This window comes from Atractosteus spatula, chromosome 10 (assembly GCF_055471065.1).
Source record: "Atractosteus spatula isolate fAtrSpa1 chromosome 10, fAtrSpa1.hap1, whole genome shotgun sequence".
In the NCBI taxonomy this organism is placed as follows: domain Eukaryota; kingdom Metazoa; phylum Chordata; class Actinopteri; order Semionotiformes; family Lepisosteidae; genus Atractosteus; species Atractosteus spatula.
The window spans coordinates 6,437,147-6,454,705 of record NC_142715.1 but is presented as its reverse complement, the minus strand read 5'-3'; the positions used below and the strand labels follow the sequence as shown (position 1 = coordinate 6,454,705).

The 17,559-nt window shown below is 40.1% G+C and overlaps 2 non-coding genes across 2 annotated transcripts; one reads left to right on the top strand and one right to left on the bottom strand.

Moving 5' to 3' along the window:
- Positions 1–350: 350 nt before the first annotated feature.
- On the bottom strand, positions 351–423 carry trnak-uuu (transfer RNA lysine (anticodon UUU)). The gene has a single exon. It is a non-coding gene; the product is annotated as a tRNA-Lys (tRNA).
- Positions 424–5,953: 5,530 nt separating this feature from the next.
- trnai-uau (transfer RNA isoleucine (anticodon UAU)) lies at positions 5,954–6,047 on the top strand. The gene is made up of 2 exons: positions 5,954–5,991; positions 6,012–6,047. It is a non-coding gene; the product is annotated as a tRNA-Ile (tRNA).
- The last annotated feature ends 11,512 nt before the right edge of the window (positions 6,048–17,559 follow it).

Here is a 17,559-nt window from a genome sequence, read left to right as displayed (position 1 = left end):
CGAGCGAGTAATAAAAAACTACTTCGCTTCCAACCTCTGCTGTCACTGTAAACTCGGACATGATGTTCTGCAGATGTGCAGTGTGCCTTTCCTCTTGTCGTATTCAAGAGTACTCACTGTGTGAGCTCCTCACTGCGTGTTCTGTACTCTACTGTGATTTAATTTAGATGATTACGTGGAGTAGAGTGACAAGATCTACTTGAACATTTTCGGTTTGTGAAATGAAACACTAAATACACTACTGTAAATACAAGTAATGGACATTTAAAATAACCACAGTACAGCTAGAAGAGTGAAAGATAAAAGACTATTTAGAATGACATTCACAATAGACTTAAGAACAACACAACCGCCTGAACAGGGACTTGAACCCTGAGCCTTCAGATTAAAAGTCTGATGCTCTACCGACTGAGCTATCCGGGCTCTGAAAAAAAGTCGACACTGTCGGGATCCTCGCAAGTCACGTGTCTCTTGTGCCGAAGAGCAGTCATACCTGACCCGTCTGGAATGACCACTGACAGACTTTATCCAGAAGCGACGGCACAACTCGCAGTAGAATGAGTGAGAAATACAGCATGACATGGGTAGTTAAGGGGCTCCCACAATCCATCTTTCCTCACATTACTGATTTTTTTCAATAGCATTTTGACCTTTTTTCACATTCAGATTTTTTTCACATTTAATAAAATCTTTTAATCAACAACATTAAAAAGAAAACAAATGGAACATTTTTTTGGAACAATAATTAAAAAAAAACTTTCAATGCCTTGGTTGTATACGTGTGCACACCCTTTATAAAGGGAGTTGCAACAGTGCTGAAATTTAAAGAGCATTTCTGTAGAGAAAACAGCATTTTTTCTGCCTTGATGTTAAGCTTAGGGAGCCTGTCTTTTAGAAATTCTATTTCTTAACACCTTGCGCAGCCTCCCGAGAGACTAACAAATATTTTTTGGAGAAATTGGCTCACACACCGGAAGACACTAACGTTTATCTACGTTAGAGTATGTGAATAACAGTTTAACCGAAAAAGTTTGCAATTGTGATTTTGTTAAAATTCCATAAATCGTCTATCAACAGTTAGAAATTATTAAGAAATTGTTTTATTTCATAAACTATAAGACAATTAAGAGAGTTTATAGGTCACATCCGTCGCTTATGTTCTTTTAACTCTAGCGTTCAGGATCCAAACCCATATGCGGACGGTTGTGTTTCTTGGACCTCTTGTAATCATCAAAAGTCGATGTGTAGTCCTTCAGTACTTTCTCGAGTTGTGCCATGGATATTTTATACGATCAATACTTGTCATGCTCTTTTGCATTTTCTTTAACAAACGGAAAAAGTTCAAAGTGTGTTTATGGCTGTGCTTCACATCTACACGAGAGCACTTGTAACAGTACAGGACACGCAGTGAGGAGTTCGTGAAGCTTTCAGTTTAGTGCGGAGTTCAGAAGGAGGATTCGCTCGCTGAATGATCTCTCAGGAAATCCCGGGTGAGATTCAACAGGTGTTTTCTGCAACAGCCACGACAAGTGTGAAGCAATCTCTGGATTTCCTGAATTTGAACTAAATTATTAGTTCAAATATTTTAGGATTTAACAGTACTAAATGAGGTACATTTAAAACAGCAGCGCAACTCTCTAGCACGTCGAGTGTGCGTGCATTTAATTGTGTAAACCTGGCTCTCTCTGAACACGAGTAAAGAGTTCTCACTCAACAGAAGATTGCGATGTGAGTACTGTAATATAAAACACCTGGAGGTGGCAAGGATTGAACCCGAGACCTCATACATGCGATGCGCTCTACCACTGAGCTACATCCCCGATGGAAAAGCTTATGGAACAGACTTAGAGATGTGCAGAGAATGCCTGCAGTTTCCCACTTTCGCGTTTCCTCTACTGAAGAGTAAATTCATGGGAATGAAGAAATAAGGAAGGAAAAATAATCGCATCGAAGCTTCAAGAGACTGGGCAAAAATTAATCTGTTATTTTTGTATCCAGTCACACGTGCGACGATGGTTGATTCCCAGACGGGAGAGAGCTTTTTTTCTACCTCCTTACTCGACTGTCTTTCAATTCTGTTTTAATTGAAAGCTTTTTGTATCTTTTAAGTGCTCTTAATTAAACTATACATAGAAAAACAGCAGTACTGATGATTTTCATGGACCGATGCACACTTGTTCTGTACAACTCGAGTGATAAAGCCCTGTCTGCAAATATTGTAGAAGAACGTAAAAGGGTGAAACAACGCCCCAACCACAGGAATGGTAACAGGAAGGATCGTGTTGTTATGTGATAAGTCCTTTTGGGATGTCTTGTCGATGCACACAGGCGGTAGAGCTGAATAATTTACTTTTAGTGGTGTTTTTAAACAAAGATGGAACATGTTATTTCTATACCAGGAAGAAAGGAGCAGACTTTAACTTTAAGAGGCAAAAACGACACCTTATCAAAGCTAATATTAATTAAAATGACATCACAACAAAAGAGTGGAGCCTTGAGTGAATAAAATTAGTTTTCATTGGACGTCTGTGTCTCCATAACTTTGTAGGTGAAAGAGAGGATTGTGATAATTTGCAGGTGCTTCTCTGAAGTGCGTTGGTGGTACAGGCGCCTTCCAAATAATTGAGTCGGGTTTGAATCCCAGCCAGTGCAAACCCAAATCTTTTCAAGATAATCTGTGGTCCGCTTACACATCTTTTGAAACACTACGACAGGTAACACCCCGTGTGAAACATCATGAGCATCTGTTAAACCTCTCTACCTGCCCGTTCCTCAAAGAGACATGACGAGGGTCTAAAGGGACATTTTGAGCCGTAGAAACATTTTATCATTCCGTACTTTCCTGTGCAGTCAGGCCAGTTCCACTTCAACTGCGCCCGACAAGGGAGGTCGTTTTGAAAACAACGAGAGTAAAGGGACACTGCACGTCTGCAGAACATCACGTCCGAGTTTAAGGACAGCGACATCAGAGACTGGAAGCTAGGGAGTTTCAGGTCTGTGTTTTTATGATAGATTCAAGAAAGTCTGAATACCTTTGCAAGAAGTATTTCAGAATCCCAGTCAAATCCAGTACGAATGCCGCATAGATCTGCATTGTACAATTAGAATACTGTTTTTCCGTTGAATCAAACACGCCGCATAAAGCATTTCTAAAACAGGAGAGATCGTTAGGGAATGCGTCTTCCTGTAAAAATAAAATGACTTCAAGGGCACTATAAGCAGAGGTTTGAAAGCCTGCTCCACAGAAGAACTATAGCCAGAGATGCCAAAGAGGTCGAGATTTTCACCACGTGAGAGAAAGCATCTCAGAAAACGAAGTTGCGGTCGTTTCCACACATCATTAACACAGCTAGGTCAGACCACAAGAGCTGAAGAGCTGCTGTCGAGAGTAACGCGGCCGAGCGCTCTAAGGAGCTGGCTTAAACCTCCAGTCTCTTCAGGAGCATCTGTTGGAGTCACACTGCTCCTTCTTAAGAATCCCTTTTATTGTTGTTGCTGCCTCCAGGCGATGTAAACCAGATTCAGAAAAAAATAATTTGAACAGCATTATTCCTCTGTTTACGTGGTGGCCAAGTGGTAAGGCGTCCGTCTTGTAAACCCGAGGTTTTGGGTTCAAACCCCACCTGTGCATGTTTCACTTGTCACTACTTCCATTTAGTTTCAAAGTCTTAAAAATACTCGAATGTAGGAGTCTCAATAGTAAGAGAACATACTGTAACTGTCGCATACCGTTTCCACGATGTATTCAGCGACGCGAATGAAATATTTTAGTGCTGGCTCAAATGCAAGGAAATTTCAGAAAAACCTGGAAAAGAAACGCTTGCAGTAAATGACAAATTTAAAGCGTGTAGTCAGTATGAACAGAACAACGCAATGCTCTGTAAAAACGATCTGAAGCCGCAATTACTCTTTTATCTCGGGCAGTTCATTCCGATACGATGTTTCTGCAGAATAAATGAAATGCCGAACTCCAAACATGTTGTTACCATTATTGTTACTCCTGCTGCTGTAGTTTTAAGCTTTAGTCAATGGGTATGTAATGTTGTATAGGGGCTGGACTACTTTGTTCAGTCCAAATTCCAATATGTGAATTTATGCTTTTTTAATATAAGCATTAACAATACAATGCGTGCTCAAAAACCGTTACTTATTAGCTTAAGAAGCGGCAGTGTTTTGACAAAGTGTGGTATTCGAACAGTAAATGCTGAAGTGTTTAATACTTGCTTGTGAGCAGATCTCCCTCGATTTAGACAAACTTGTTTCTGCCGATGATTTTAGATCAAAATCTGAATCAAATGGAAAGAAAGCTGAATTACGCAAAGGTCATATAAGGCACGGGGTATTACTGTTACGCCATCAGGTCATGCTAGGAGGATTGGGGGGATCAAATTGACACAGAGGGACCCAATGTGGGAGCTGAACCCACAGTTCTGAGATTAAGAGATTCATGCTCTATCGACTGCGCCTATATAACTCTTGTGCTACAGCAGTAATGTTTCTGGGTGTGGATGAACATGACATAATAGGCTGACAGCAGGAACACGTGGCCCACAGGCAGTGACAGTATCGCTATCACATTTGACTGCAGTACTGTATATTGTGTTGAGAGCAGCAATAACTTTCCTGCAGAGATGGGAGTGCCTTTAATACAGCTCTTTCAATCGGACAGAGTAACAGGAACCAACCTAAAGTTTCGGCTGTGGATCCATCTCCACGTGGGGGAAAGAGACAGTAAAATAGTGATGAAGAAACAGAAAGAATTGTGCTCGCTGCAAAGTAGGAAAGAGGTGGTCAGACACATAAAACAGCTTGGTGATAATTTGCAGCGACAGTTTTATGTTATTTAGTACATGGATTTCTCTTCATGTTCCTTAAGATGTGTAATTTGTATGTTGGTTGTATGAGAACAGTTTCTTCTAAAGTCCTGTCAATTGACAGTGGAGAGCTAGCTGGTTCACATCTTCAAGAAGACTCTTTTTAAGGTGATTACAAGTTTCTCGAACAAATCTGTGTCATATTTTTAGCTATTTTTAGCTGTGTGATATAGTTTAGCTAATGAGCAAACGAGAGTCTAAATGAATTCTCCCACCCTCCATTCGAAGATAAAACTCCATGTGCGAGTCTACGTTTCCTTGAAGCTACTGATGTTCGTCATTATTTGACATTCCCGGTGATAATGACTAAGGAGCTCAATTTTTACGTGTTGTAGTTCAACATGTGCAAAACATTCGTATCCCCTGCAAATATCAGCAAGGTCAGTGATATTCTCAACAATTTGTGTCATTGCAATTCGTGCAATTCGTGCCATACTTTTTCGAAATGTATTCTGACATGCCAGGATCAGAGGGTCATATTAAAAAAATTGGTGCATTAAAATTTCTTGTACTTCAGGATTTTGATAGTCTGTTACATTGTCTTTCACACATCAGTGTCAGAACTGTGAGACATTTTCATAACCGGGGGGAAGGCCGTAGCAATAAGCAGAAAGTGCAATCACCTTTTCCCAGTGTAAGTCTGTGTTATGGTGAGTTTTTACATTGAAATTGAAGCCATTTCTCATGCTTTCTCTCAGTGTCGGGGCTGCAATTGCGTGTAAAGGAGGCGACTTGAAAATGAAACGTGTAATCACCTTACAGAGGGTCTTTACTGGACTTCTGAAGAAACCTACAGTATCGACAACAAAAATACAAACTGCACAGTTTAAGGCACATGAAGAGAAATCTGTGTGCTGATTGACTCAAAAAATGTCGCTACAAATAATCTGCCTGGCTGATTTACTTGTCTGACCACCTCCCTCCGTCCCCTTTTGCTGTTAGTACAATTCTTTCAGTTTCTTTTCTTGTATTTTCCTTGCTATTTTACTGTTCCCCATGTGGAGATGGATCCACAACCGAAACCGTTTTCACCCTGTGTTTCTGCAGCGTCAGTCTGTATGAGGAGCATAACTTGCACAGCTCCAGTGGTGCAATCGGTCAGCATGCAGTACTTATACAGCAATGCACAGTGGAGTCATGCTGAGGTTGTGAGTTTGAGCCTCACCTGGAGCAGTGTACTTAGCTACTGAAAGCAACTGTTGAGTTTAGACACTCCTAGGTATTTGATGGAAATAAATTAACATCAAATGAACAAGTAAAAGTTTACTTTGAGTCACAATCGAATAAGACTCCACAGATGAAACATTGTGTTTCCTTATTTTTTCAGCATGGAATAAACCTTGACTTTTTCCTTTGAAGCCCATGCATGCTGACGCAGCTCCCTACTTAAATTACCATCAGCTGTGTACCTCCAGCTGACCTGTACACAAATATATGAGAGAGGTCTACTGAGACGAGAGGAGCACTGAAGACTTGAAAAAGCTCTCGCATTAGACTCTGTGTTTTTGTTGATCCCCAGATTTGTAATGTTCTTCTTCTTTTGAAGTTGTTGCGTTTGGTTTTTTTTTTCATAGTTGTTAGACTAATACAGGGATTTACCTAGGTTCCCGGAAGAGTTCTCGTTTTGTGTTTGTTGTGTTTTCGGGTTACAACAATTTTTTTTTCTATTGATAGGACCCCACGCATTACTATGGGAGTAGTTAACTTTAGTTCTTACATTGTACAGTACCTGAAATTACCACATAAACTACTACTCTGTTTCCCTTTTTTTAAAAGGCACAAGTGAAGTTTGTTTTTTCTTGGTGCTGATTGGTAGCTACAATGGGTCAATTGCAATAAACTTATATACAATAAACTCCGCTGAAATTTGTCAGCAGCTCTGTACTAAACCTGTTCTCAATTGCAACAAACCTAAAATAACAGCTGCTGCCCATTAGATGTTACTGCATTAGGAGTCTAGCTTAAACCACCTCTTCATAGGTTTTAAGCAACTCGGTAGCGGACTAAGCAGAACAATCGATCACATTATAACTGTCTTGAATGTAATGGAAATAATGTACTCATTAAGTAACAAGCTTATGCACCACTTGTTTGAAAATTATTATTATATTTAAATAAAATTGCTTTCCAGACACCACAAGTATTGAATGTTATCAATACTCGTTTTTATTAATAAAAGTGTTATTTACTAATAATTAAGTTCCATGTATATCTTTATTAGTAGCTGTATTACAAGTAATGCATATATAGTCTTTATTATTATCTCAGGTACTCCACACCTGAAGAAGGCTCCACGGCCAAACGTTGTGTTCTCTTTCTTCTTTTTTTCAGCATGGAATAAACCTATTACTTGTTCCTTTGTAGTCTTTATTATAGTTAGTTTTCAGTTATCCTGGGGAGGGAAGAGAATGGAAATTAAGGAAATGAAGGAAATAAAAATTTAAAGGGCTTAAGTCTTCAATGTGTTCTGTCATAGCTGTGTGTTGTCATATCTGTCATATCTGGGTGTTAATTTAGTATATTTGTTGTATTATTTATTGTGATTTGACACTACACTTGTATTTGACACTACACTACACTTCTCAGGAGAAAGCAGTAAGATTTTTTTTTTATTTGAGGGTACAGAAAATTGTATTGTACGGCCAAATGTAAGGTTACATTAAAAAACCCTTATTGTTACCTTTTGCAATGTTATTTATTTAAGACGGTTCTTCAGAATAGTGTCCCTTACGTATCTGTGACTGTGGTCCAACAATAACGGTGGTGAAATAGCCGGAATGTGCGGGAAGAAGATGGAGATGGAACAGGAGGCTTATTCAGTCGATAGAAAGGTTGTGTAGGACTGAACACACTGCGGTTATGGCACTGGGTTTAAGAGCATTATGATCCTACAGTCTCCTGATCCGTAATCAGATGCATTATCCAATGCCCCACTGGCCCTTGTACCGCATTCCTCAAGTGCACCACTGTGAGCTTGCGCCGCTACAATAATACTTGGCCCCAGTCCAAATTTTCTCGATTAGGTGCACGTTTTCTATGTGTATTTAGTTAATAAGTCTTTCATTTTGTCTGTTTTAAAAATTGCATCTCTTTAAAACAAACGAGTTTATGTGTCACGCTGAAATTCACACATGAGAGAATTCAAACGAAAGAAATCACAGAAAAGATATCGCACTTAAAAAGAAATCCAGAGTGGAGACGGTGGTGATAGAAAACAGAGCTTCATACGATGCATGAGATGCTTTACCTCTGAACTAAACTCGGCTCTTTAATCATGTTAGGAAGAGTGAATAGCCAACAGTGTACATTTTAAAAATCAAAGCAAGACAATGAGACACGAAGAGAATTCGGAACACGAGCCTCTCCTTCATTGTTTAACGAGCTTTTGATGAACGCCTAAGTAAAAGACAAATTCACTATTTTCACTTTGTGATTAAAAAACACTTTTATCACACATTAAGCACTCCTGATGGTGTCGAATAGTTCTCTTTTCTACCCTCATCATTTGAGGATCCCCAGCTAAAATATCTTTTTAAACTACAACAAAATTGCAATATTTTGAATACTATTTAAGTTTACATAGTCACATTCCCGGTGATATTGACTTAGGCGCTCAACTATTAACTTCTTGTAGTTTGACTTGTGCCAAAAGTTTGAAATCTCTGCAACTATCAGGATGCTTAAGGACATCCAAAGAAACCCCATCACATTTAGGGGAGACGGTGTTGAGGTCAGATTAATTTGAAATGTGTCTCTGGGGACTTTTGATTTACCAACGTTATGTTTAACTGAAGGATACGCTGACTGACTGTGCCATAGAAACTAACGCACGTCACCTTTTTTCTACATTCACAGGTTTTTGGCTAAAGACAAAAAAATCGTTTTCGTTTCCTTGCCAGCTGGCAGTAATTCCTCTGCACTGACAAAACAGATGAGTATTTTATCTTTCGCAATTTGTATGGATTTTTTTAAAAACAAGTTGTTCCAAAAATTAAATGAACATTTCCATTACATTTAATGTAGAAGCATGTTGCTGTCTGTGGCAAGACAAGCACCACTGGGATTCAACCCCAGGATCTCTTGTTTACCAGGCAGGCGCTTTAACCAACTAAGCCACAGCATTCTCTCATCCTACTGTTAATCACACATCAGCAGGGTCAGCTTGTCGGCACACCCGTCTTCATTTGGTGGTTTGAGCTGACGTTGCCATGACGTTGCCATTAAATGCGACCGAGAATATTCCAACTGGCGCGCCGCTACGCCTGCCATCGGAGAACTAAGCCATGGCACTGGCATCAAATATCCCTTTTACAGCCACTTGGACACATCTCAATTGCTCTGAGACACCTGCATTCAGTGTGCGCTGAGCCTGCTCGCTGAGCAAGTGACGAGAAATGGCTTATGTTCAAGGAGCTCAATATGTTTTTTATGTTCAACGGGGTGTCCACTACAGCTAACACTGAAGCGCAGCACAGGCTCTGTGGGTTGACATCTCCCAAGGTAAATGTTGAAATTGTAGGTGGAAGAGGAAAATTACCCTTGAGTATGGGGAAAGAAGCCAACTCATGTCCGGAAGGAACTAAAGTGCAAATGGAGGTGGCCTAGTGGTTAAGGCAATCACCTCTTAATACATTATACTCTGCACAAGTAGGTTCAAACCCCATCCTCGTCGAGGAAGGGCTTCGACACATTTTGACCTTTTTAAACTTGGTGTGCTTTCGTTTCGTTTGTTCGCTCCTATACTGTAACAGTAATATTTCTAGATGTGCATGAACATGGTAGGCTGACAGCAGGAACATGTGGCCCACAAGCAGTGACAATATCAGAGGTGTCTGCAGTGTGTTGGTTTGTGAGCAACAATAAAATAACTTGACGTGGAAGCAGGTGTGCCTGCATTAACACAGCTCCATCGAGCGGAAAAAGTAACACAAGAACTGCCTTAAATTTAACAGTGAGTTTCTGTAGCTGAAAACAGAAACTACTCCATGTGATGACTGAACTCACAACCTCAGCATAACTCCATTTTAAAAGCACTACAACCTGACCAATTGCGCTACTGGAGCAACACAGCACAGTACCACATTTTCCTCAGTGCACTCAAACAGTGCTTATTCCCTAGCCTACCAGCTTCAAGACTTTTTTAAATCAATCGAAGATTCATTGGAAAAGGTTTGTCGATGGATCAGGTGGGAATCACACCCGGATTCACTGCTTTCAAGGCAGTTATGTTCATCATTATACCCAGGACTGGCGCCAGGTGAATGATCTGTAGGGGGGCATTTGAAATCCTGAGGGGGGCAGTGATATTTTGGTTTAAACGGAGCCGTTGCAACCATCCAAGTGAATTCTCGCAAGCATGCCACTGATTAGTATTTCATGTCAGAAGATAACGACAAGCAATCTGGTATTTAGCGATGAAGAACAGTTCCACGTTCATCAGAACTCACGTGATTATTTTTGCCTGGAGCATCAACCATATGTGTTCATTTTTGCAACAACATCAACAGTAACGAGGTTCTGAATCATTAAGAAATCATTGTAAAACCAACAGAAAGTACAAACTTCTATAACTACAGTCCTAGTTATATAACAATTGTAAGTATAAGGATAAACTACTGCAAGGCATTGGTCCACCTGAGCAAATAAGGTCGTAATAATGTTAACACCCCAAAACACAGACACTATGTAACATGCTGTTCCTGGACGGATAGCCCTCCTGCACATCAAACAGTCTGATGTAGTAATTGTGAATTCGGGGTTAGTGTAGTTATCTGACCATTGACAAAGTACAACTATTTTTTACGGCGCAAGTTAAGTAAGTGAAAGTGTTCAAAAACTTTTTATCCAAACCTTTTATCCAAAACTGAGGGGGGTGGGACTGTTCAGTTGAGGGGGCGATTTTGGCATGCCAGTAACATTTTCACAAAACGTCCTAGAGTTACAAAAACACTTACTTTGTGTATAAAGTGCATTGTGTACACACTGTAAGTTCACAACGCGAGAAATACTGCTCAATATGGGATCCTGTCCAGGAATATCAGGGCTGTAGGGGGTCAGATCTATAGATGTAGTAAACACATTAGTGGAGACGGTGTGTCTGCTCTCTGTGTGGTCTGGGAAGAAGAGACCCTAGTTGGAAGAGCGGCATTCCTCACAGGAGAGAATGAAAAAAAAACTTTTTCAGGGACGCTGATTTTTCTCCTTGGGGGAATTAAAAACACTTCTAAGGAGTGACCTCGTGGTGCAACGGTAGCGCACCTGACACCCCATCAGAAGGCTGTGTGTTCAAATCATGTCGAGATTAGCTGATGTTCTTTCAGGTTCAGCTGGTGCTGAACCCAGAAATTACACCATGCAGTCCAGTTTTATCTGTACACCACATAGATAATCTAAATGAAATAACAGAGCAGTACAGAACACGCATTCAAGAGATTACACAGCAAGTCATTTTGAACACGACAAGAGAAAAGGCACACTGCACATCCGTGAAACATCACGTCCGACTTTAAAGACAGTTACATCACAGAATGGAAGTTTCAGGCCCCTTTTTTATTACAGGTTCAAGCTAACCTGAAAGTTACAGAGTTTTAGGTCACTTTTGTATTAAATAAAATAAATATTATTTGCCCTTTTTTAAATTGTGGATGAAATCCACTCCCATGTACCAAGACATACAGTATATTCATGTTAATTAAAATGACCAACGCTATTGGACATTGGCTGGTGCTTTTTGTAACGATTTGCTATTTCATGCAGGAAAGAAAGGAAACCCGACCCAACGTTTGCTTTCAGGTGCGGTTCATTCACATAATGGACATCTATTTCTGAGGAGCCTGATTTAAAATCACACGAATACGGTAGAAGACGAACCTACAATCTCATGATGCAAAATCAGATGCGTTATCCATTAAACCACTGGCCAATCATGTAACTGAATTGCACCATGGTGAGTTTAGCGCTGCAACTAGTAATACACCACCCCATCTAAAATTTCTAAGTGAGAAAAGTGTTTTCTACATTTTTATCAGTTTTAAAATATCATATCTTTAAAACAGACAAAGGGTTTGTGTGTCACTCTGAAATTCTGATTGATTTAGAATTCAAAGAAAAAACGATTTCTTCAACAAGGCAGTGAAATTATGACATCTTCACTCTACTTCTCTCTTGTAGTAAAGCAGACCTTGCAGTGTGTGCATTTGCTACAGTAAATTAGGTCATGTATCATGTTAAATCACTTTTTCAAAACAAAACATTTCCTGGTGCACGTTTTCTCCATGAAAAAAATACATTTTTCCCTTACATGCTTTCTCGTTTTTTTTCCATCAGAGTACAGAAAGAAGAAAAAAGGGAAAAGCAGTGTCGCAAAAGAACTCCATCGCCCTTGGGAGATGTCAAGCTCATCGGATATGAAAAGTGCCCAATAAAAGCAATTTCTCTTCATTTATCTTAGCTTCGGGGCTGCTATTGTGTGTGAGGAGGCAACTTGCTCAGCCAGCAAACTCTGCGCTTACTGAATACAGGTATGTTTTGAGTGTCATGCTGATCATCTTATAAATGCAAAAGAAACTTTTAAAGCTGATAAAGTAATTTGCATGTGGCTACAACATCCCTGGAAGAGAGATTTTATCAGTTGCACATAATCGGTATTTTTTACTTTTTGTTCAGCACTGGAAATATATTTTTTTAAGTTTTCTTAAGAAGATCTCATGAAGTATTGCCAGGACCTACCTTTAGCACTCAATAGCGATATTAATGGAGTAGAAATGTAAGATAAATTGATGATCTGAGCTAAAATAGTCCTTACGCGCCTCCTGTAACAGTGTTCGTAGTCATAGCAAGTAATATTCTTTTTCAACCCCAAACGTTGCTATTGCATTAAGCTTTGTGCGACCATTAGAGGTTTCGGTAGCTTCTGGAGAGCGCACTTTTCCAAACTGAAACCTATAAGAACATTATTCAAGGTACACCATGTCCCAGAATCGTTCATCGGGACTAGGATTAATATCAATGGAAAGTACTTCAAGATTTAACTGAAATATTAAAAGAGTAGGAAAGCATTTAAAATAGAAAAAATCAGTTCAGATGATATTTAATTTTTGAGATATGGGCACATACTGTACAGTACATCAGCTCAGTGAGCAGTGCGAGGTGCTCTCCTGGAGATGATGTTAAATTAGTTAAAATCATGTGATAGTTGAAAAAGCTTAATACTTAGTGAAGCAGCCAGCACAAATGGTTGCGTTTGTGATTATGTCACTTCTCTACTATAGCAGCGTCGATAAAAGACCCGCTGAAAGCAGTAAAGCACTGCACAACTGAATTCGTTGCTATTTGGAGAAATCCACAAACTCGTGTTTTTCATGTGCTTTAAAAGACAGCCATACTCACCGACAAAATAACGACACTGCAGCTGATTTTTTCCGAAGCACAGTTGACCTTTCTGAGCCAAATGATGAAGCTCACCCAGTGAATACTATAGCAGAAGGTGGAGGAAAGTGCGACTTTGTAACTACTGCAACCACAGGAACAACTGCAAGAAGCAGAATCAATTTCCCATCGAATGGTGGTGTTGTCTGAGGTACGCGATGTGAACGCGTGCAGAGAATCCCACAATCTCTTCAAAACTTGGACAAAGTATTTCTGATGGAGCGCTGTGTGCAAAGATTGAACAAGCTTTGCTCCTGCCGATGATTCTGCGTGAAAAAGCACAGCATTCAAGTTGCACCATGCCTACAAAACCAATTTAAAAAACAATTGCGGCACACTACGATTCACACTGACTCAAAAGTGATCACGGCAGATGTTGTTCCCTGCATAATGCTGAAGGGACCAAAGAGCTTTGCTGTTGGGAAGACAAAATTAGGCTTTTTTATGCCTTGATGTTAAGCTGACAAAGATTATCTTGAAACACCTAGTTCAGTCTCTCGACAGACTGTCAAGCAAAGCTTTTACCTATTGAACTCGCAATAGAAGGAAGGTCTTAACCCACAAATACTTAGCAGAGGCGAGATTCAAACCTAACCCAGCAAAGAAATTGGAGCACAAAACTAGCACCTTAGACCACCCAGCCACACTCCCAACACCTTACTTTTTCAGAGAACGCCGGGTGGGTTCAGCTCTTGTGAGACGCGTGGAAATGACTGCACCTTCGTTTTCCGAGATGTTTCCTATCACTTCTTTGTAAGCTCTGAATATAGTTCTTTTTTGGAGCAGGCTTCAGACCTTTTATTTGATTTATAAAGGAGGGCGCATTCGGAAAGGTGTAACTCCGGTTTTAGAAATGCTTTGGGCGGTGTGTTTTATATAACGCACAAACAGTATTCTGATTGTATACTGTAGACCTGTGTAGAAATCATACTGGATGTGACTGGGATTCTGAAATGTTTCTTGAAAAGGTATACAGGGTTGCTTGAATCTATAATAAAAAAGTGACCCAAAACTTCCTACCTTCCAATCACTGATGTCGCTCTCCCTAAACCCGTACGTGATGTTTTGCAGATGTGCAGTGTGCCTTTACTCCTGTATTAAAAACGACCTCTGTTGTTGGGCGGAGTTGAAGGAGAACTAACTGCACAGAAAAAGTATGTAACGATAAAATGTTTCTACACTTCAGAATGTCCCTTTAAATCCCTGCTCACACACGTCGGTGTGGGGAGCGGGCAGGTAGAGAGCTTTTACAGATGCTCATGATGTTTCTCATGGGGTGTTGCCTGCAGTAGCATCTCTCTCCACGCCTTTGGAAAGAAAAGAGTGGCTCCAGTGCAAGGTAAGGTCAGAACAGCTGGTCTGATTGTCTTAGAAAACAAGAAATTAAAATAAACAGGGAAATTGAACAATACAGGAATCAGTGCAGTATACAATAGGAAGCAATCAAACAAAATGCTCAGCAAAAATCGTAGTTGAGTAAATTGGTGTAAAAAAAAATATTTGTAAGCAAAGGAGAGCCCGCGCTGCATGTGAAACACATCAATCGTTCAGCATTTCTGAAACGTTTAATTGAATTGACAAAGAAATCCTCTCCTTAAACTTCAAAAAGGTTTATCTGTTGAGCCAGCAGGTGTAACACTGCAGTTGCCCGTTTCTCACAGGTGTTTGAAGTTGTGGATAACATTTAGCAGGTTTGGCGCCGAGGCTTAGCTGGTTAAGACGCCTCACTAAAAATCAGGAGACCCTGGGTGCGAATCCCAGCGGTATCTATTCGTAGACAACAGGCCACTCATTGTCAATATTTATGGAGCTTAATTTAAAGACAACGGGAGAAGCATGAGTTACAGCTTTCTGTAGCTGTTTTACATCGCTATGTGTTGGTTGGCTCTGTGGTGCAATGGTGAGTGCATTGGACTTCTAGGGCTTGATAGAATGAAGTCATTCAAAGGTTGTGGGTTTGAGTCTGACCACAGTCATGTATCATTTTGATTCAACCTTTCAAAATCCTCTAGGGATTGGTGTTGATCAAGTCAAATAAAGGACTTCTTAAGAGTCCACAGTTGAAAATGAACCAGCAGTCACAAGAAAGAAATTAGCACTGGACTGTGATCACATTACTCCTGTCCTGGAGTCCTTGCACTGGCTTCCTGTCAACTTCAAAATCCTGCTCACCTATAAGGCTCTCCATGGCTTGGCACCTCAGTACCTGTCTGGGTTATCGCCCTACTCCCCACCTCACAACCTTCGCTCTTCTAATTCTGGTCTCCTATCTGTCCCCCCGTCCATCTACACTCTATGGGTGACAGGGCCTTCTCCTGTTTTACCCCAAAGCTCTGGATCTTTATCCCCAAGGATATCAGAGAGTCACCTTCTCTAAACTCCTTCAAATCCAGACTCAAAACCCTCTTCTTTAGAAGAGCCTTTAATGAACTATTCTTTACCCCTCTGTTCCTACTGTATTTAATACCACCATCTATTGTCTCCTCTAACTGTGTATTCTCATCCTGCTTATGTTGTGTATTTTTTTAACTTTATTGTTGTCATTCTGTAAAGCGCTTTGAAAAGCCAGCTTTAAAGGCGCTATGTAATGTAAAGATTATTATTATTAATAATGAACAGTGCATTTAACATTGAGCACATGCGGTCCTTCTTTGCAAAGGATTGCAAAGGTTGGGAATTAGCTTTTCACTCGTGTTGCTGAAGACCGTATCCTGGCTTTGTTGCAGGAAATGTCTGGATGCCATCACCAGATCAAGGAGAGGATCAGGGTTTTGGGAAGTCTTTTTATTGCCTGACACTGTGTGTTTCCTGGTTGTAACAGGTGTCATTCTGGACCTAAACAACAGAGAACACCGTTGAAATCGCTGAACTGCCTAGCGGACACTTTGTCGCCTTCTTCTGACCTGTACTTAATGCGATTCTCTGAAAACGTGGCACGTTTTATCTGTGCTACCTTTATGGAGGGTGAGCACACTCATAAGAATCATAGATTCGATCACAAGCATCTAAAAATGAGCATGAGAAAATGACATCACACTATAAGGCTGAATGGCACAAATTCTCCTGTTCCTTCTGCAGCAAATGTGTGTTTTTTGCTTCTTAACACTGAGATAGTTGGAGATATTTGGCAGCAGTGGGATTCCAACTCACACCCCCAAAGAGACTAGAGCTTTAATCCAGCTCTAAATTAAAAACTGGGTGACTTGTAAGGGCTGGTAGGAGAGGAAAGGAATAAATGCTTCTTTTTTGGACAAATTCTTTATCTACTAAAAGAAGGAAAGATATATTTGATTATTATTTTTTCACCAGTTGTTTTGATCAAATTATTGTAACGCAGTGCCATATTAAGGTATAAGATGTACATGAACGTCATGTCTGTGTTGATGATGGCAGCTGAGTAACGCTGGAGGACAGTTCATCATGAGTGGGTAAGCCTGCATAATGAGGGAGAAGAGATCGGCCTCTCTGACGCAGTGTCCAGTGACACTAACCTTCTATCCTACTGTTCTCTGCTAATGTAGAGGGTGAATGTTTATTTAGGTGAATGTAAGGTTTCATTCTTGTAAAATATTTCCGAGCACTTTTTTTGTTGCTGAAAATTAATCTTGTGCATTTGAATGAATTCCGATATTGTCACCTAATTCTATACATTGTTTCATCAGACTAGAATATTTAGAGGAGCTCAATTGCATTTATGAATTGCATAGTGATAGTATTTCTTACCTTTTAAATACTTCAGACAAAAATATAGAGAAGGTGCTCCTGTTTTCACCATTATAAGAACTGTGATGCACCAGTAATATTTACTCTCATAAAAGTATTGTAATTGTATTGTTTTGTTCTGTTACAATCTTGAGTGACACATACCTTCTGTTTTACTGCACTACACTTCTCCAGAGGCCAGTTCAGCACACAAGGATCCTCAGTCAAACAAACACTGCAATCGCTTGATAAACGCCATTTCTCATCCTTTCTCTTAGTGTCGGAGCTACTATTGTATGCAAAGGAGGCGACGTGACAATGAAATCTTAAAGAGAGTCTTCATGAAGGTGTGTGTCGGCAAGCTCTCCACTGGCAACCATACAAATTGCACAGCTTAAGGCACATGAAGTGAAATCTGTGAGCTGATTGACACAAAACAATGTCACTTCACATTATCTGCAAAGTTGTTTTGCTTGTCTGACCACCTCTTCCTACTTTACAGTGAGCACATATATTTCAGTTTCTTTCCCCCATGTGGAGATGTATCCACTGCCAA